This window comes from Chrysemys picta, chromosome 23 (assembly GCF_011386835.1).
Source record: "Chrysemys picta bellii isolate R12L10 chromosome 23, ASM1138683v2, whole genome shotgun sequence".
NCBI classification, from domain to species: domain Eukaryota; kingdom Metazoa; phylum Chordata; order Testudines; family Emydidae; genus Chrysemys; species Chrysemys picta.
In genome coordinates, this window is record NC_088813.1 from 8104563 (window position 1) to 8126008 (window position 21446).

Below are 21446 nucleotides of genomic sequence, written 5' to 3' on the forward strand. Positions count from 1 at the left end.
TATTTAAAACATACTAAACCTGCTTAGAGCTCCCCAAATTAGGAAGGTAAATCCCTTGCAGGTTATTATTTAAATGTTATTTGGGTCCTTTACAAGCTGTTAGGCTTTGGGTCTTCAACAGACTGACAGTGTCCCTTTAACCAAATGGTGAGGTCCTATTACCGGAAGAAATAAGATACATTCACCAAAACATCTGAAAATTTTGCCTCAGTAACAGAGGAAAAAATAAGCCTCCCAGTGTTACAACACAGATGGTACATTGTAATTGCCTGGATTTAATTCTCACCGGACCACTCCCAGTAATCTACTGTATATCAGCAGCACTATACCCCTCCTTCATCCTCCTACCACGGTACAGCTTTTCTATTTAAATGAGGGCGCAAAACAGTAGCTTACCATCTGCTTTCAGCAGATCATGTGTGTCAAACTGAGGACTGGATTTATAAAAGGATCTGACATTAATAGAGGGATAAAATTTATTACAAGTTAATGGTGTGCAAGAACTCAGATAAAGTTCCTCTTTGAAGTGTCCCAGAAAATCCTTTCTTGAAAATAGCCTAGATTTTTTTTAAAAAGTTTGTGATATGCAGCAGTTTAAAGATCTTGCTAACTGACAAGGACTAGAGCCTCCAGAAGGTTTACATTTCACTTATATCTGCTCCCCAGTAATACAGCTGGAAAAGCCTACAACTTCACAATGTGCCAAGGAAACTTATTCAAAATTGAAATGATTTAGGCCCAATGCGAGGACATGCAGAGTCCATAAAAACTATTCTTTTAAATTACTTATGGAATGAGTTCACTCAGACTTACACGATTATCTTTTCCAAGCCCATTGGTAACAGTAGAGACCCAAAGCTTTACGGTCCTTTTAAACACAGCACAGGTACACAGATACAAGTATTTCCTTAACTTAAAATATGCTTTAAAAAAAAAAAAAAAAGTCTTCCCATGCAAGCAGCTGTTTCTCTTTTTTACTACATTACAGAACGTAATCCTTATGGCTAGACTTTTTCTTTATTGCCATTCATCACCGACATCAGAACAAAACTGCAAGATCTAATATAAAGAAATCTGTATGATATAGCGGTTAAAGTTCACTTCTGAATCAATAGCACCAATACTACGAAAACAGTAAAAGCAGCAACGGGCACAACTCCATAGCTGGCAGCTTGCCTCGAGCCCTGTCTTGATCAACTTTGAACTGATGACGCATCAAACTGTACTGAGGAAGGTAGAAACTGTTAGAAGAGCTGCCACTCCAAAAATATGACTCTAAGGCCATGTCTACACTACAAACTTTGGGTGACAAGTTAGGTCAGCATGCAGCCGCCGAAGTTAGTACATCACTCTTGTACGTGCATACTTGGCTGCTTGGATGGGGATAGCATGTACTCACCAGGAGTGCCTGTGTCTAAGCAAAATGTGGGGCACCCCAGTAGGTATTCCAGGGTGCCACATGCCACAATCTATGCAATACCTTTTGGGAAATTTTCACGTGTGGTGGGGGTAGAAATGAGTAAGCACAGGGATCTGTGGGATCTTGAGGTCACGTTCCCAATATGTAACTTTCTCCACTGCATAATGCCATCTATAGCCCATAATTTTCACATTTTTTTAATCCCACAAACCCACACAGGATTTTCGGTGTCCACCAGTATCTCTAACAGGAGCATGGAGACTGAAGAGCTGTGCTGTTCTCATGAACACTGTAAATACAAGATGCATGATCCTCTTGTATTTGGAGATCCAGAGGAAATACCACAATAATGGAGGTGACTATTTCTCGGAGGAAGTTTGCTGAGGGACATAGCGAAAAACAATTCAAGGCTGTTGGTGGCATTCACAGAGCAGTTGAAGACAGTGGAACCCCGCTTCTGGACCAGAGAAAAGAGCGATGGGATCGTTCTGTAATGCAGGTTTGGTACGATGAGCAGTGGTTGCAGAACTCTCGGATGCGAAAGGCCACATTTCTGGATCTACGGTCCAAGCTCACCCCTACCTTTCTTTGCAGAGACAGCAGAACGAGAGCTCCGTTGACAAGGGAGAAGTGTGTGATGATCACACTCCAGATGCTTTTAATACCAGATTGCTACCAGTCAATGGAAAAGCATTTGGGAGTTGAAAAAATCCACAATGGGGGCTGTTGACACGCAAGCATGTAGGTCCATTAATCATCTCCTGATACACAGGACTGTGACTCAGCAACATGCAGTTCATAGTGGATGGATTTGCAGCAGGGGCGCAATGGACAGCTAGCATATCCCTAATTTGGCACCAGCCCACGTTGCCACAGACTACATCAATAGAAAAGGCTATTTTTCTATGGTTATGCAAACACTGCTGGATCATCAGGGATGCTTTACCAATATCAACATGGGCTGGTGAGGGAAAATGCATGATACTTGCAACTTTAAGAACACAGGACTGTCCGGAAAGTTGCACGCAGGGGCACTCTTTCCAAACCAGATTACCCATTGACAATACTTAAATGCCAACAGTGATTCAAGGGGACCCAGCCTACCCCTTGCTCATAAAGCTATACACTAACCACCTTAACAGCACCAAGGAAAGGTTCAACTACAGCTCAGCAGTGCAGAATGACAGTTGAGTGTGCTTTTGGTAGACTGAAGGGATGCTGGTGGTGGTTACTCACTAGACTGGATCTCAATGAGAAAAACATCCCAATGGTTATAGCTGCATGGTGTGTGCGCATAATATCGATGAGGCAAGGGGGGAAAAACTGCCACCAGGGTGGAGGTGGAGCAGCTGCCTGCTGAGTTCAAACAGCGAGACACACGGGTCATTATAAGAGCTCAATGTGGAGTTATGCTGTTGAGGTGGGCTTTGAAAGAGCACTTTAATGGTCAGCCACAGTATCGTTCTGTGCTAGACTGATCCTGGCTTTGGGTGCTGGTAGGAACCATGTTGTGCTTGCTGTACATTTATAACTGACTGCGTTTTACTGAAGCTATGAACTATGCAACACTTGCTGTACATTTATGTACAGGACTGGGCGTCTCCTTATCCTATTACTTCTGTGGTGCTGTACGTTTACATGTACTGGGTGCTTTGAATATCACTAAGCATTCCGCATGATGGGTTGTGAACTAATAAAATTCTTCATTTTCAAAAAATAGAAATTTGTGTCAAAAACAGTGCAGAAAAACACTGTGCAAGAGAACAGGCAATGCAATATAAACTAACATAATAAATTAACAAAACAGAACTTTAAAATTTGAAAGGCAACAAACATTTCTGTCCATTTCAGTGCACAAATATTGTCGCTTCTAGCTGCAAGTACACTAACTGTGGTTCACACAGGTCCGGGTATGTGAAGGTGTGGTTTTCCTTGCTGTCCCATATCATGGAGTGATGGGGGTAAGGATGAGGCCAATGATCCCATGTGGCATGCTGCGGAGTGCAGGGAACTGCTACCATGGAGTTCTCTCAGGACTGCAAAGGGTGGGAAGTCTAGGATTTTTGACCAATAGGTCAACCAGGGTCTGCAGCATTTGGGTTTGCTGCCTAAGATGACCCATCGTCCTCTGGTGCATCTCCTGCTTTGTTTCCTGCTGAGACTGTCTCCTCTCCGCTCTGCCCGTCTCCAAGCTGTCTGACATGTTGGCCCTCCAGGGCCTTTGTTCGCAGTCCAGTGCAGCACTGCTCTCAGAATCTCACTGCAGATATCTTCCCTACTCCTTTTCACATATGTCCATGTTTCTATGGCTGGTCCACAGCTGAGCTCACACAGACTTTTCATAACAGGCCAAGGAGACCCAATTCCTAATGCCTACTCCAAGCAGAAGCATGTCTAGTGCATAGACACAGCATGGTTGGTTGGTCAGTTGTACACAAGGGAGAACTGCTAATTGTGCTCGCAAAGCTGGGCAATCAGAAAGGCATTTCAAAAACATGTGGGATGTTTTCAAGGAGGAGAGGAGGGCAAAGGGGCTTTCCAGTCTCTGTGATCCATGGGCAGTGACATTTACAATAATTACCAGAGCAATCACTGTCACAGGGCATGGGACGTTGTGGGACATCTGCTGAAGGACTACTGGGTTGACAAAGGTCACGCAGTTTCATACTCACACTGCATTGATCTCAGTAGGTCAACCATGGCTCAACACCATTTGGGGAGGTGATTTTACTGCATCTCCATAACAGGGCTCTTAAATCAGCTGGAGTCAACTTTTAGTGTAGACAAATAGGTCAACATAACATGTTGACCAGCCATTAGTGTTAGCAACCTGCAGTTTACAGACAGCGATGATTTCCTGCTCCTTTCACAAGTCTGCGTCAAAGTTAAGAACAGCAAGGCAAACGAGTAGGCACAAAACAAAGAAAACACCAAAATCTGATCAGATAAGAGTACAGTCTCAGCAAGGGGCCATGGTAACAGAACAGCATTCCATCGGCCACCACTAGAACCTAATCAATAGAATTTTAGCCTCAGATACAGTAGGATGTATAAGGTCCCTTATATTAAACAATGCAAATTTGAAGTGAAGGCTCATGAGTTAACCATATTGGATGACAACTACAGTGAGTCAAAAACTAATTTTTCTGATTGGCATTATCCACAGGTCAGAGTCAATAGTGCTTTTACTTTATAAGAGTCTTCCACTTATGTCTTTAACACAAACTGAAAATGAGACACTGACTCAGCAAGTTACATTCAAAACTCTCACTATCAGTACTATATAGTTTCTAACAGAATAGTTTCTTCTGCTCAGAGACAGAGGCAGTATACTTCAGCTGAGTGAACTGGAATAGATTTACCATCAACACTTCACAGAAGATTTTTTTCCTGTGCACAGATGTGTTTACTCACACTACGCCTCATTTATGCTGGAGGTATAGCAACAGAGCTTGGTCTCCTTCTTTCACAGTTTTTCAGGCACTTAGTGAAATGGTTTTTGCTTTTGTTATTTTCCCTTTGGTTGTTTCCAAGCCAAGGCTATAATTAGGATCCAAAAGGGACCTATGTACTCTTCTGATAAAGAGCAGCCTGCTAAATAATAGCATGTGTACACACAAACACACGCATACGTATTATTAGAGTATGAAAGATGTTTGAGACTAAAAGATTTCAAAGGCTTTAGTTGGCTACTGCTTTTCTGTAGCAGATTCCAAATGGCTGCATTAAGCATGCCTGGCCATGGCTAGCTCATGCACTGAAATGAGGCTACGTCCTCACTGGGGGGGGGGGGGGGGAAGAAGATCGATTTAAGATACGCAAATTCAGCTACGCGAATAGCGTAGCTGAATTCGACGTATCGGAGCCGACTTACCCCGCTGTGAGGACGGCGGCAAATCGACTTATGCGGCTCCCCCATCAACGGCGCTTACTCCTACCTCCGCTGGTGGAGTAGAAGCGTCGATTCGGGGATCAATTGTCGCGTCCCGACGAGACGCGATAATTCGATCCCTGAGAGATCGATTTCTACCCGCCAATTCAGGCGGGTAGTGTAGACCTGCCCTCAGACTGATTCTGCCTCTCCTCTATGCACTCATCACATTGTATTTAAATGCTTACAGAAGCAACTGTACGGCAACGAGGTTTGGGTGCACTGTGTGGTTTTCGTTATTCAACCCCCGCAGCTTCTCTCCCCCACCCCAAGACAAATTGCATTAAAGGGACGTCAGGTTTGAAATCATTTTTCAAAAACAAATTGCTTACCTTCATTGTAAATAATACTCAAAAGGATTAAGACTCTTTAAAAGACTCTTTAAAAACAAAAACAAAAACACAAATAAAACCACACAATCCAAAGTTTTGGGTTTATACTACCAAACAGTCTCTTTAAATGGGAATTGAGCACAACTCTATTTCTTAAGTCACACAGACCAGATCCCACAATCCCTTGCTCACACAAGTACTCCTATGGACTTCAATTAGGGAATAGGGTTTGCAGGATCAGGCCTTAAATCGATTACTAAACATCTCAAAATTGCTGTCCACTCAAAAAACATATATATATTTCAGCAGATAACTAAATACTGCTGTAGCTCTGAACTGATTCCAAGATCTCTTCCCTTGTAAAAGTAGTTTTGTTTTTTGACCTTCAGTCACCAGCTGGTAAAGAGCACGGGGGGGAGAGAGGGGAAAACCCTCAGAATTCCAGAGTCTAGTTACAAGTTTTGTCAACAAGCTTTCTGTAAGCTAGTCACTTTTTAATACTATTACAAGGAATATCAGTGACCTTAGACTATACGAGACCTAACTGCCAAGATAAGAAAGGATATTCAGTGTAGAACAAAAAGAAACTGAAGGTTCTCCTCCTTTCCATTGTTTGACATTTTAAAAAGAGAGGACAGTTCAGTATAATGTATTTTAGTTCTCCCTTGTGCCAGGTTATAACATGACATGTTTCCAAGGCAGTGATGCGTGGATCACAGTCTTTCAAATAATTTAAAATGTTGTTCAAAGACATCAGTTCTTTATTTTGGGGGGTTGGGGAGGGAGGGGTGGGAGAGAGGCAAGGAGAGAAGGAAGTATAGAATAGTTATGAATTAATTACATCAAAACAAAACATTAGTGGCTAATTCATTCTTTACAACCATGGTGGAGCAAGCAAAGGAGAAGAGAAGAGTTAGAGCCTCAAGAATCCCCATCTCGTCATTATTCTTGCTACAACACCATAGTGTACATAGCACTTTAGAAACACAGAAACTACCATACTAGATCAAACCTATGGTCAACTTAGTCCAACGTCCTACCTCCCGCAGTGGTCAGGACCAGATATTTCACAGAAAAGTGTAAGAAAGCCTACTATAGGTAGCTATGGAGTTGCCTACCCTGCACGAAAGTCTCATCATAAGATACTGACAAACTCTGAAACATGAGGTTCTCTCCTCCTTCCACTACTATTTTATTAGCATTAACTATGACAATTCTAGATACTCTTATTGCCCTCATAAAATGTCTAGTCCCTCTTTGAATCGTGCTAAATTCTTGGCCTCAAGTACATCCTCTGGCAATGAGTTCCAAAGCCAAATGATGTGTTGTGTATGAAAGTATTTCTCTTTATCACTTTTGGTTCTTCCAAACACATGTAGCAGTGTGGGGGACAAAATTCCCACAGAAATGTGAATGGAAGAACGGTTCAGCAAGGCAGATGCACACAGCATAGAGTAAAACAGACAATGAGGACAAAGATGTGGGTGAGTTACAGAACTTTATGAAGTAGGAGACTGGGAACCAGGGGAGGGAAATGGAGTATGGGATAACGGATATCAACACAAGAGGCAAAAGAAATTTGCATTATGTTACTAGATGAAGAGGCAAGAGCTGGATGGTGAGACAGAAGTTTACCACAATCTAGGAGGAAGCTCAGAAAAAAGTATACTGAGATTTTGCCATTGGAAAGAGAGAAATAGAAGCAGATACTGAAGCGAGCAGGGCATGGCAAGATATGTGAGGAGAGAAGGAAAAGTAGGAGTCAGTAGGGACCCCAAGGTTGTGAGTTGGGCAAAAGGAAAGATAATGAAGTCATCAAAGATTGAGAAAAGAAGAAAAGAGAAAAGGTTTAAGGAAAAAAAGGAGCTCACGTTTTCAAAAGTTTGAAATGAAGAAGTGATGGGACATGCATTCATTCTCAAAGCACTCATATTAAAAGTGACCACCCTACATTGAGCTTGGAAAAGGATCCTACTGAAGACAGTCAACTCCATCTTCAGATGACAAGAAGGACTGCTACATAGCAAGACAGCTTCTAACAGCCCAAGAAGAGGACAAAGCACATATCCGGCATGTTGTCTAGTGGGAAATTTAAAGTGATTCAACTTTATAAATACATATTAAGGACTCAAAAGGATATGGCGAAATCACTATTATGCTTCACAAAAACAGACATCTACATCTTATTCTCAAGAGAAAATTCTTTCCCCTTATCTTTTCCTTAGACATTTCTCAAATTACTACCACCACTCTGTCTTAATGTTCTGCCACCTTTAATTTCCCTTCCCATGTTCGGCACCCTGGGTGTTACTGCAGTAGCACAGAGAAAACTGAAGGAAAGAACAACAATCTGTTCCCAAGAGCAATCATCTTAAAGGTGTGTACTACACACAATGCCGTCAAAACCCGTATCTCCGCTTTGTAAGCCATAAGAGTTTCTGTCTTTTAAAATGTGCTATATGGTGCCTGTACTGTGCCCCATTGCCTAGAGCAGCATTTCTCAAATGCGGCCACCAGGCGCTTCTCTTGAGGCCACAGCCTCCTGGGCTATGATCTGGGGGAAGTGGGGCAAAGCAGCGGCCTCTCCCCGTCCCTGTTGCTCCTGGATGCACCGTCTTGGTGTCAGTTTCTGGGGCCACCAGCAGGGTTTGGGCCCTGCCCCCCTCTGGAGACGTCTGGGGCACAACACTGGAGGAGCTGGCAGCCAGTGAATTGCCCACCTTCCCAGGGGCACTGGGGCTCAGGCTTTGGGCTTAAGCCTTGAGCCGGCGGGGCGGCAGGCTCCGGCTGCAGGGCTCCAGCCCTGGGCTCTGGCTGCATGGCAGCAGGCCCCACGCTCCATCTGTGCAGCTTCAGCATCCCTGGGCTCTGTTCACTGTCTGCAGAGCTCCAGGTTCCAGCCCCCCCGATCACCCCACCCCTATGGGCTCCACTGCATCCCCCATCCAGGGTTTAATTTGTTCCCAGGCTTGCCGGGGCTGCGCAAGTCTGCTGTGAAAAGTGATACTTGTATGTTTGTTAATATCACTTTTCAAAACAGACTTACTAGCTAGCAATAAATAAATTACAATGATTTGTACGTGTATCTGTGCGAATTTATTTGTTTTTCCTAAAGCTAATTAAGTATTTTAGGAAAAAGAGAGTGAAAGCAGCCACAAGCAAGAGTTGATGCCCGCACTCTGAGGCCACCGAATAATTTGTCCTGAAAACCCCCGGCCTAGAGATCAGAAAAGTGGAAACTAGCCCCGACAGTACTAGCACTAGCACATCAATGAATCCACTTCTGATGTTTTTCCTTACTTTAATTGCAAAGGTGACTATAAAACTGAAGACCGTAAGTAAGACAGATCAGAAAGAAGGAGAAAAAAGTCTGCAGCATATGCGCAATGGCTACTACAGTACCTAGAGGATGTGCAATCTAAACTTCTGTACACTACTGGAAGTGGTCTAGAAAACTGAGAAAGTACCAAAGAAATCTAGTTTGGCACTGAATAAGAATTCCTCCTTTCCACCAAGAAGAGGGAAAGATTGGAATGAAACCACTCCAAAAAACAACAATTTGAGCAGGATGTGGAAGCCAGTTTGCAGGGGACTCCAAATTAGGATGAAAAGAAAATGATTAAACGAAGACAGTCTTCTTTGTTAAACAGCCAATTATACAACATTAAAATATTAATGTTAATTAAGTCCTGCTCTTCCCTATGAACCTTTTCAGTTTTTCTACAGCACCCATCACCACAGAAACATATGAAAGAGCCACCACTGTATGAAAGAGTACCATCGCCTGCTTCACCAACTATGGGACCACATTTTTTGCATCAGGCAGTGAAACAAGGCAGTTTCCCTTTTTAATCTTTATGAACAGGGATATGTGGTGGAGTTTTCATTCCTTAATTATATCAACAAACAGCTGACGCAGATGATGCAACATATTTGTAAACTCATTTGATTCAAAGCCATCTTGAGTGAAAAACTGCTGTTCACTTCCCAGAGATCAGTATTTGCATATGACCAGTCACTGATCTTCTACAATAGAACAAGTGACAGAACCTTCATGAGCCAGCTTTCCACCAAGCACTTAAATACGATGTAGTAAGACAAACCTTCACGCTACCACCATTTAAGCAGTTCTTAAAGGTGTCCCATTTGTGGCATGACTTTTTCAAGAGGACTAGTTAACTAAAACAACAGGGAAAGTACTAATTCAGTCTGCGTGTGTTTTCACTGTTTAAACACAATTACCAGCTGTGGAGAAAATTACAGTTTTAGGGATTTCACTGCTTTTTTTTTTAAAAAAAGCTATTTCCCCAAAGTATATTCTTAAGGTTCTGACAAGCGGTAGGGAGCAGAGATTACTTTTTATCTGGCCCCATTTTTGGCTGCCTCATTTTAGTAGTGCACTTCTCACTGGGAGATGGCTCTCGCCTCTTCATTTGAATAGCTCAGCTGTCGGGAGTCCCTTTGATCCCCTGGGAGAACGAATACATGGCAAGCACTTTATTAACCCCAAGTCTGCTCCTGAACCAAATAATTATGCTGACACCTTCTGCCTGTCTGTGCAGCTATTATACTATTACTAGGAGGGGGTATTTGCGTTCACTCTTGCTTTTGAACCACTATATCCAACTTCTGCCCTAATATGGTAATGGATTACTTGGTCACCACAGCTGAGTTCCAGTATGAAGTCTGTAATGTCAGTGACAAGACTAGGTAAGCAGGACTTGTATAGATAACATATGGTCCAACCTTTTCAATACTGTAGGCCAGATGCTAGGTTTGGGGCATCTCCATGGGCCACATTCAGAAACAGAACTCCAGATTCTAGAATCAGATCATTTTTAGGAGGATTTAGCCATTAAGACATAAATGGGCTTAAGAAATAATATCAAATTAAATTGAGAATAACTCACCTCTTAGTAAGATCCCTGAAGAAAAGGTTTTCCTTGCACTAGAGTCCAAATGTGGACATCAGTCTTCATAGAGGCAAGTCAGGGATAGTAGCCAAGGGTGGTGTTCTCCAATTTGTTGTGATATTTTGACTTCATGCGTTTTATAACTGAGAACTTTCAAAATCGGCAATGAACTCGGCTAAGATATCTAACATAAAATTTCCAAGAAGCTGCAAAAGAACATCAGCCATCTCAGTTGCGATTTCCTTGCATGATGGAAAATGGGTGATATTCTTCTGACGGGGCACACTGAAGAGTCCAGGTTTTCTGCGGAATGCATTGACATGATCCATAAGAGTAGAAATACTCTGATCTCTACCTTGCAGCTAGAGACTGAGTACACGGAGATAAGCGGTTATATCTGTTAGGAAGGCCAGTGAGCAGAGAAGTGCTTGGTCATCCAGCCGCTCTTGAAACTGGGTGATGTTGCTTATTTTCTCTTCTTTCAGAAATGCAAGGCTCTCCTTTCTAAGTGAAGAAAAGCATAGAAGGCACTCATCCACACTCAGCCACCAAGCTTGTAAACAAAGGGGCAAATCCCTATACTCTGCATTCCGCTCCTCAAGGAAGCCGATACATTTTCTGAGCCTCTGTGCTGTTTCCTCCATAGGTGATGCTAACCACTTAGTTTGACATGTTCTATTCTCTACATCTACTTTTCTTTTCTTACTGCAGCCATTGCGATTACTTGCACCCTGATTATTGTTGCAGCACGTTTAAACGTGCTAAGTTTCAAATCCACAAACCACACACCACAACACACAGATATGCTCACAGCAGACATTTGAAAGCGGGTACCTCCTGACTCAAGGAGGAGACTCTGGCAGCAGCCTTACAGCCACCACAAGGAGCACGTGCAACTGAAAATTATTCATGGGGGACAGACAGAATCATCCTACAGACTGGATCTGGCCCTTGGACCGCCACTTGGACCAAAGTCTCCAAGGTCCTAGAAATGCCTCTCACCTCTGGAATCCTGGGTTTAAATTCTCACTTATTATCACAAGCAAAACGATTTCTATAGTCTCATTCAGGTTCTTAACTTATTTCATCTGCCCACTTCAGAAAGCCACCCCACAATTTAAAATCGTTTCTATTGAAATCAGGCCCACAATCATGGTGCTGCAGCACCGAGGAGATGCACAGACAGCTATGTGGAAGAAGCATGCACAAATCTTACCTTCACTATGCTTTATTTCTTTAAAGAAAAAGTCAGGAGAAGTAAGTTACATGCTGATGGTTGTGTGTATTCAATACTTGTCTTTATGAGAGAGAATGAAAAAAGTTTAACACTTTTCTGGACCAACTTCAATCACAACCACCTTCAGAATGGCTGGTCACTTGAACTTCCATTTTGTTTGTCTGAGACATTTTCTGCTATTTCTACCTCTGTAACTCTCAACATTAGTATCAAATCTGTCTGTACTTAACCAATGGAACTGACCTTCAAGACTGAATTGAGAAACTAGATCAGGACAAAAGCCATCACAAAAGCCAAAAGTAATTGACATCACTATACAAGATTAATGTTGCCCTATTTATGCCATTTTTGTTTTAATGACTTAACAAAAGGTAGAAGTCTCAGTTTACAGATTAGCAATTTCAATATTCAATGGACAAAAAAAATCCTTTCATTTAATGAATAATGTTAAAACAAACTAGCATGGATGGAACACTATCAGACAGGGGAAATGCAAGCCACCCCCCCATAATTAAGATATCACGGCCAACAGGCCTTGTATTTGTGAATGAATGTGTTCCAGGGACTGGGTCACTAGAACTTCTCATGTATTCCCAGTCACAGTATTAATTCCTTGTATTAATATAATGCCTTTCACCTCAATTGATTGTAAACTGTTCTACAGGCTATATATACACACAATATGTCATGTATAAATTATACCTTTATGCTCAACTTGCACTTGTCCATTAGTCTAGGCCTCCCTCCTTTACAACCACAGCTGCTCTGCTCTTACTTTTGTATAATTGCACTGTCTCTCCCTTTGTTCCCTCTGTTCCTTCTGTATATTTTCCCTCCTACTGCCCAAGACCTTTCCTTCCAGACAAGACACGGCTGCAGATCCCCGGTCCCCACCCGCAGCCCTATTAAGCTTCTGTTTCATTTTGTATTAAAATACTGAACTGGGAAAAGCTTAACCTCCCCAACTCAACTGCATTAAAGAGAAACAGGCTGACTATAAACAGACATTTCTAATCAGACCCCAGGGGGTGTGCTGGGGAAACCTGGGGCAGGGCTTTGAAGTTTTACATCAGTTTTCCCTACTCCTGCATCTGAGCGATAGCCCTGGGTTCTCTCAGCACTCCACCCACAATATCACCAGTGTGCAATTTCAGTTTGTATTAAACCCAACTGGGAAAATTAAGTAGCTCACAAGTTTTTTACTACTACACAAAACTGAAGAGCTATGCAGGACACACTAAGGAAACCTGCAGTCAGCTAAGGACAGAATAGAGAAGGGCAAATAAAGAAAAGGAGGGAAAACATTTTAAAAAGAGCAATTTAAACTAAGTTTTCACATCTACAAAAACCAAGTATTAACATACAAAAATAAATGTATTTTTAAAAAGTACTTCTAAAGTACAAATACATCATGTTATAAAATTAGTGACTTTATATATTAGTAAGAGACACAATAAATGTTATTTGACCAAAAATAGGTATTTTTAAAGGATGTACAGATAGCTGTGTGCTCTCTGGTAGCTTAACTTTAGTAACTGCACCGCCCTAGTTTTGTAACCATAGTCCTCTCCTGTTTGTTCCTCATTTTTTCATCTCTTATTCTTAGGCCCCAGTCATGCAATATGATCTACTAATCTGGACCTTTGTACTAACTAAAGCCCCATTAAAGTTAACAGTATTCCATCCAATTGGAAGATGAGGGCTGTGAATACAAGCTCTTTGGGACAGAGACTGTCTCATTCCCTTATCAGGCACCTAACACTTTCAGGTGCTATACAAATAAAAGTACATTCTGAATGACATAGCAACGTATTTTTATGATGAGACCAGAACATATCCGATTAGTATCACCATTTTGGCCTCAAAGCCACCATTTGTCCTGTTCAGTTTATATAATCTAGAAAAAAACCCTCAATATCAAGAACTCTATTGTTTTTTGCAGCTAAATTATGCTTCTGTTTAATCCAAGAGTGCCCTGCATGTCACAGCCTTAATACCAGACAAATGACCTATTATTTTCAATGTGTTGCTGACAACAGAACTAACAAAACAATGTTGCTGAAATCCACATTCATGGAGCACAAGAGAATAAAATACCACACAAATCCTCTTTTCTGCAAGCTCTGTTGATATCATTGTTAAGGCTACAACCACAGCAAGAAGCCCCTTCAACTGTATCCACAGTGAAAAACCGGAGAGAGGGCAAAAAGCAGCTGTGATCTCACCAACTCCTGGTCAGACAGATGGCTTATGCAAAACCAGCTTTCTGTCCTATAATGAAAACGTTCTTAAAATCCACCTCCTCTGGATTTCCTCAGGGGCAAATTGAAACAATTTCCTTTTGTAAACTATTACAAGAGCTTAAGTAAATGGTCACAAGTATTTCTGGCCAGTAGCTCAGTTTTACAGAATGAAAAACACAGAATAATTCACATAAATTGTGTCTGATTGGAAGTGCACCTGGCTTATAAGGCATTCCTTTGAAAATGTGGGCAAGACCGTGAAGCCAGCAAGAGGGCATTTATGTGATTAAAAATACTACCCTCATTCACATTTGCTTATCGTAAATCAAATCTTAAAATATAATGGAAGTACAAGGAAAGTACGTTTTAAATTAAAAAGGATGGTCTACTAGCTGTGTAAGCCTAGACTGTGTAAATAAACAAAAGTTTTACAATCCAAGAAAAATGATCCTTTAAAATGTGCTTTTTACCTGTTTGTTTCCTTTCTGCATCCTACTTAGCAGTAATGAAAATGGACCCGTTCCCTTTTTTTGGCTCTTTAGTACTCATGCAGTGTTTGTATTGCAAGTCCTAAGCCTAAGGGATCTCTTAAAGTAAGAAAATAAACTGCATTACTGAAAACTTTAGTACCAGAATTTCAAAGTTATTTTACTAAGATACTTCTAATATTCTAAAGTTAATACAGCTAAGGAAGTTGGTTTCTTAAAAATGACTTTATCTGTCAGTGTCCTGTTAAACCCTGAACAGGAACTATGAAAAAAACATGGCTTGTGTGTAGAAAAATAACACCGTATACAAATTTTTAAACTTTTATATTTAATGTAAAAAGGCACTTTGTTTTGACCTGCTAATTGTTCTTACTATCAGTACATAAAAACAGTTGGATTTCATCATGTTATAAGTTCCTTTACCTGGTATCTTACCATTCCCAGATGTACTTGTTTTATAAAATCTGTTCAAGAGTTCATATTTTTAAATCACTATCCAAGTGCTACTCTTACTCAGTTCCAAAGCACTCTGCAGTTTGACCATTGACACAGCTCTCAAAATTGTCAAGAGTGCTGACTATTGCTACAGTGTGTAATTTTTTTCTTTCTACACACTTTCACACACTCCCCAAAAAAGCAAAAGTGATAACAGAATATGAGGTGCAATTTAAAATACACCTAGACCTAGTGGCTGATGACAGATTTTAAAAAGCATCCTGCAAAACAAAACAGACAAGTCCAAGCGTGGAGCTAACAACACACACGTGTGTCCCCGCCCCACCCCCCCACGCTTCCCCGCAAAAAAAAAATAATTTATTTTTTTTAAAAAGAGCCTCTATCACCTGATCTGAAACTGACTGGCTACATTTATTTAGCAGACCACAGCTGAAGTCTGAGTCTCCCAACTGGAAATTTAACAAACAAAAAAACACCCCCCAAACACCCAGGTAGAACCTGATCTAAAGCTCATTGAAGTTGTCAATTAAAAGATTTCCATTGATTTCAGTAGGTTTGGGATCAGTCCTTGGGGCCCAAATCTGCTCAGACTTGAGCCCAATTCCCACTTGCTTCAATGAAATTTTAGGGCACTGTGAAATTCACAGAAGGGACTTGGCACTACCTCAGAACTAGGACTTTCAATTACAACCTCTTTAGGACATGGAACATACATTACTCTAAGATACCATGTAAATCCACAGTTATAAGTGGCTAATAATTCATGATTCATTCCAGATGAAATGCAGGAGCAATTCAATATCTAACAAACAGGGACAGAGTTGGTCTCTTTTATAACCTTTGTGAGCCTATGATTTACAAATTCTTGAAAATCATCTCCCTCAGAACTAGATTTGTGTGCCATGTTCATTATTCACCTCCACTGTGGTTGCAATTCCCACACTGACAAGCAAATGTTTCAGGATTAAGCTACTTAAACAATTCATGGCTATTGTGTGAGAGTGACAAGAAGCAACAATGTAGCACATCCCTCTGCAACTTATGAAATCTTAATGCAAACGCCTATAACTTCAACTATTAATGCCAATTTATTCTGCAACTCCTGTTCCTAATACACAATGAGCACTCAAAAGCCACAAACATGCTTAAGACTGCTGAAAGTTTATAATGGATTAGTGTTTTGAACTCAGTTTTATTTGCATAATTTATACTGAGTGCTTCCATTAATACTTTGATGACAGGAAGTATCAATTGTTCAGAGAGTTACAATCCAAATCAAAAGGTGGTCCCACATTACATGCACACAGGCGTTTATGTTATACATAACATTAGACACAAATGCAACTGCCCTTTTTTTAAAAAAAAAAGCCATCATTGTTAAAATGTGTTCTTGTCTGTACTGCCAGATAAGAGTTCTGGTATGTACAGATCTGTATAAAATTACAGTTGGTTACACAGATCTAAAAAGTATGAATAAACAGCTCTAAATATTAATGGTTTTGAAGAGTGAGCATTTCCATCATTTTAATGCAGCTATTAAAACCAAATCTCACATGCATCTCTATCTCATGTAATCTTTTCATTGTTTAATTTATGATCACTCCAAATGTGCACAGCAAGTCCACTTTTTGACAAGAATATGCAAAAGTTAAGGGAAAGATTCAAAGTCTCCTGGTTGGAACAGCAGGGATGAACTCTAAAAAGAGCAACTGAAATTAAACGATGTGTGTCTATATCATATTAGCACCTAGAAGCCAAATACAAGTGTATGAACAGCTTTCGGTATGCCAAAAAAGCTCTGCTCTTCCACCCTTCCTGGAATTAGTTAACTGTTATTTAATGGGAGAATCTGTCACCTTCCATTCTTCATCCATGATACCCAGTCACTTTTCAGCCTCTGCTGTTGAGAAAGTCTTGTGCAAAGACGAGTCTTGTAGCTTGCTCACAAAACAGACTCAGTCACACCCCGATCACTGATGGCACAATTTCCACAGTCAAAGAGCTTCCAAAGACAATGCTTGGTCCCCATCTCTTGCAAGTTTCATCATGGGCTCCAGCAACTGTAGCATTCCCATAAACTCAACTGCCTTGGTGGACTGTGAATGCAGAGAGTCCTTAAGATAACTAATCCTCAGGCCATTAAGTGAAGATAAGAATCAGGACATTCAAGTGGACCCAGAGTTGAATGGAGAGCGCTAGTGGAGTGCCCTAAGCTCTGGCAAGATGGGGCACTTTGTATCACCTAGCGCTTTCAAGAGACTCTCACTCTACATAAGGAAAGTAGCAGGTTGAAGATGTCCAAAATGGAGGTTGGAAGAAGAATAGTTTCATATGGTTACATCCTCACCCAATTGTGGTCTGCGAGCTCCATTCAGGGGGTCCACAGATAGTTCCTTCTAAGGTGTGCGCCTGGGCAGCCGCACACAACAGAACGAAGGGCCATCCGCCTGATTAGTGGAGCTGGACAGGCATAGCTCCACTAATTAGGTGCCTGGATCCTGGAGAAGATGCACATGTAAGGTAAGGTAGTGGCCTTGAGGGGGAATAAGGGGTAGGTGGGAGGGGGCAGTGGGGTGAGAAGAAGGGATGGGGGAAATTTGGGACATGCAGGGCTGCAGTGGCCAGAGAAAGAGGCGACTTTCCCCAGCTCCAGGGCTCCAGCTGCTGGGGAGAGATGGTCGTCCCCTCCAGGCTCAGCTCTGGCGGGGGGAGAGACACCCCCCTCCTTCCCAGCGGCCGCTCGGGGGCTGCCGCGGCGGGGGAGAGAGAAAGAGAGGGCACATCCATCACATTAGAAAGGTAAGACTACCGATATTAAAATAGCAGTTGTGTGCTTTTATTTGTAGAAAAACGTTAATTATTATAGGTTTTTTTTATATAGTGCTTTTATCCAAAGCGCTTTACAATAGTTAGCTAACGTACAAACAACATTTGGAAAGATCATTTAGTGATCCGCCGAGACCCTCAGCAATTTTCAAGTGGTTCGCGGGGGGGGGGGGGGGGGGGGAGAGTTTGAGAACCACTGGCCTAGCCAAAGGACTATGCCCAAAGATGTGGGAGAAGCCATTCCTCAGCTTGCTTGACCAGGAGCAGTGATTAATCCAATAGGATCCTAAAACTGCATTCTCTGATTAACAGGGGGCTGATTCAGGTGTTCCAGATAATTTTTAAGTGACTCTGGCAGGAAGGAAGAAAACTGTATTGTTGGGCTGTACTTAACCCCTGGATGAAAGGCAGAGGGCTTTATTATTTAAGCATAAGAACCATGATAAGACAAATCCTGCAGTTCATCAGAATTGCTTCAGGCAATGGGAGTTTTGCATGAGTCAAAACTGCAAAATTTAGCATTCAACCATATGCCGTTAGCATACTGGTAGCATTGGAGACCGACCATATGTCCTGCATAAATATTGGGGAGGAAAGAGTTTTCAACTAACCCAAAAGTTATAGCCCAGACAGAAAAGTTGTCCTGTAGTTTGAAAATCTCACTGTGAAATAAGATGTGTAAGTGCTTTCCAATATTAGTTTGTTTTTTTAAAAGGAATACCTCAAAATATTATCCTACTAAGAGTGTTTTCACTGAAATGGATTATGGTGCTACCCAATGCAAAGAACTTAGACCCTTAAGGTAAATAAAACCTTTATTAAATATTGTGTTTTAGAGAAGTACTAATTGCAATTTACATCTACCTACTTACCATCTCGAGTTTGGGACTGTAAAAACTTTATTTATGGAAAAAGAGAAACGTTTTTTGTGCTAATTTTGTTCAGGTTCCTAGCTTCAATTTCCTCTAAGTTTATATAAAGGCCACAACATACATAAAAATATAGAAATCTAGAAAAAAAATCTGCCCCAAAACACAGAAGTACCATATTTATATTCAAGCATTACCAGTTTCTTTTTAAACTATTTAAACAAAGCCTTTGCAGAGATAATTTTCAATGATGAAATAAAACCAAGAATAGAATAGACTTGTTGCAAAGATAAAATTAATTTACAGCAAAGATCCATTTACATTCCAACCCACAAATCTGTTTCAATATTACTCCTCACTACCTGTTTTTACCAAGTTAAAAGGTTAAACCAGAGGCAGTAGGGTTTTCAATTGTGGTTTTTTTCAGTAAATAAAAGTTATACAATTCTAACATCAAATCAAATTAAGGAAATCTAGCTTCAGTCGTCTAAACTTACCTTTTTTACAAGGACTCAAAACAAGAGACTACCCAGAAGAGGCACAGACCTTTATATTTCTTCACAATTCAGTTTCCTTTTTAATTTTTAAAAGACAGACCCAGTAAAATGCAAGCTCCTCACGCTTTTCAACTATAGACAAGAACAGGATGTAAATGCAGCCTTGACCTACAACATTAACAATCCACACCCATTTCTGGTGAAGCAGCAAGAACAGTTACCACAGGCCCCTCCCCTCGGAAACAGCTCAGCAATCAAATACTTCTGAAGGCGACTATTCAACAGGTCACCCTCTGCACCTCAGGAAGTTAAGTTGTATCTGATTAGCTTTGTATGAAAGCTGCTGATTTACTGAACACTTGCATTACTGGAGTGCTAAGAAAAGTCAACTTCTTTATCAGTTCTCTATACCTGATTTCAATTTGTGCTCTACACAGAAGACGAAGATTCATTTAGAATGAAATTGATCTAGAATTCAATTTCTGTGAGCATGTCTTTCGATGTAGAGATGCAGGGTTTGTTTGGTCCAGACAGATTTAGAAAAAGGTTTTAATTCCAGTCACACACATTAGTATTCTTGCCAAAAAACAGTACAGTTGTAGATTTTATAGAAGTACAATTTGTCATGCAAAACAACAGTGAAATAAATACTAAGAAATTTCACAGCTTTGCTGAAGACACCACTAGAGTTCGTTATGCAGTCACACTCAGTCAGCTGAGTGCTTCAAGAGCCACAACACATACAATGACAGGTTTCAGAGTAGCAGCCGTGTTAGTCTGTATCCGCAAAAAGAACAGGAGGACTTGTGGCACCTTACAATACAATACATACAATAGCAGTCAATTCAAGATTTCCAAATCATTACTGCTAACAATTAAGGTAGGACTTTGTTCTTTAAATGTAAATGGTAAATCCTCACAAACAAGAAGATAGTCATTTAGCTGCCATCATCAAAAGAGATTAAAAGAGAATGTATGGTCAACATAAAGGAAACTATAGCAATAGTGGAATATATACAGTTTTATTTTGGTTAGTTTTGTTGGTTTACTGATTTTTACTTTAACTCTATCCCATATTCCTACTCGCTCTCTGAAATGCTATGTATGACACACAGCACTTTGTAAACAGAGAAAAACTAATTATTGTTTACTATTTGTTTCATCATAGTAGCTTGGAGAGATTGAAACATTTTCTGCTCCGTTAACCAAAAACTGAAAGGGCATGTGAAGGATACCTATTCAGGTCATCCCAAACTTTTCATGAAAACACGAGGAAAAAAACTGTATTAAACCTAAGGGGCTGGGGAGCGGGGAAGGGGAAATATGGGAGAAGGTGGATAAATAGCAAACTGCCATCAAATTAGAAATAGACAGCCAACACAGAAGGATAAAACCAACCAATACACTGAAGTTCTGTCCTCAGGTTATTGTACCTACCTCACATACAAACCTACACTGCTGTTGAAACCTACTGTGTCAACTCAAGGTAAGGAGACTGATTTTTTTTTGATGGATTTAAAGAAGTAGTTTCAGAGTAGCAGCCGTGTTAGTCTGTATCCGCAAAAAGAAGAACAGGCGTACTTGTGGCACCTTAGAGACTAACAAATTTATTAGAGCATAAGCTTTCGTGGACTACAGCCCACTTCTTCGGATGCATATAGCAATCCGAATCCAGAACAGATGCATATAGCATCCGAAGAAGTGGGCTTTAGTTCACGAAAGCTTATGCTCTAATAAATTTGTTAGTCTCTAAGGTGCCACAAGTACTCCTGTTCTTCTTTTTAAAGAAGTAGTGTTATGACTAAGGCTAAGATTTTGTCACAGACAATAAAATCATATCCTAACTAGTAAAAGTTACGAACAGGTAATGGGCAATAAAGAAAAATTCATGGAAGCCAGTGGCCTGTCCTTGACTTTTACTAGAAATATCCATGATAAAATGGGAAGTCACTGGACAGCTCAGAGCTCTAGGGTGCCCATCCACCCACGGCTCAAAACTGCAGTGGTCTGGGGTGAAGGAGGGCTGGGGGTACAGTATCGTTTTCACCATATTCAGGGCCAGAGAGATTGTTAATCCATGACTGTCTAGCCTCAGAACACAAATTAATGGAAATAGGCATTAGTTATATTAGGACCACATTAGGGTAGACGGATGAGACTGAATTTGCACAAAAGACCAACGTAAACTCAGAGGACTGAGAGCTGTGGAGAAAAAGGTTGATTTTTTTCCCCCC

The 21446-nt window shown here is 40.9% G+C and overlaps 1 protein-coding gene across 50 annotated transcripts in view; it reads right to left on the reverse strand.

Moving 5' to 3' along the window:
• EPB41 (erythrocyte membrane protein band 4.1) overlaps positions 1–21446 on the reverse strand; it is a 159187-nt gene that overhangs the window by 94439 nt on the left and 43302 nt on the right. Inside the window, exon 1 of one of the 50 annotated variants that reach the window (XM_024105823.3) lies at positions 19213–20757. The exons of 48 other annotated variants lie outside the window; for them this stretch is intronic. The gene's annotated coding sequence lies outside the window, so the exon portion shown is untranslated. Of the gene's footprint in view, positions 1–10593; positions 11097–19212; positions 20758–21446 lie in introns of those variants that run through there. One more of the 50 variants, XM_042857318.2, reaches the window with a different exon arrangement.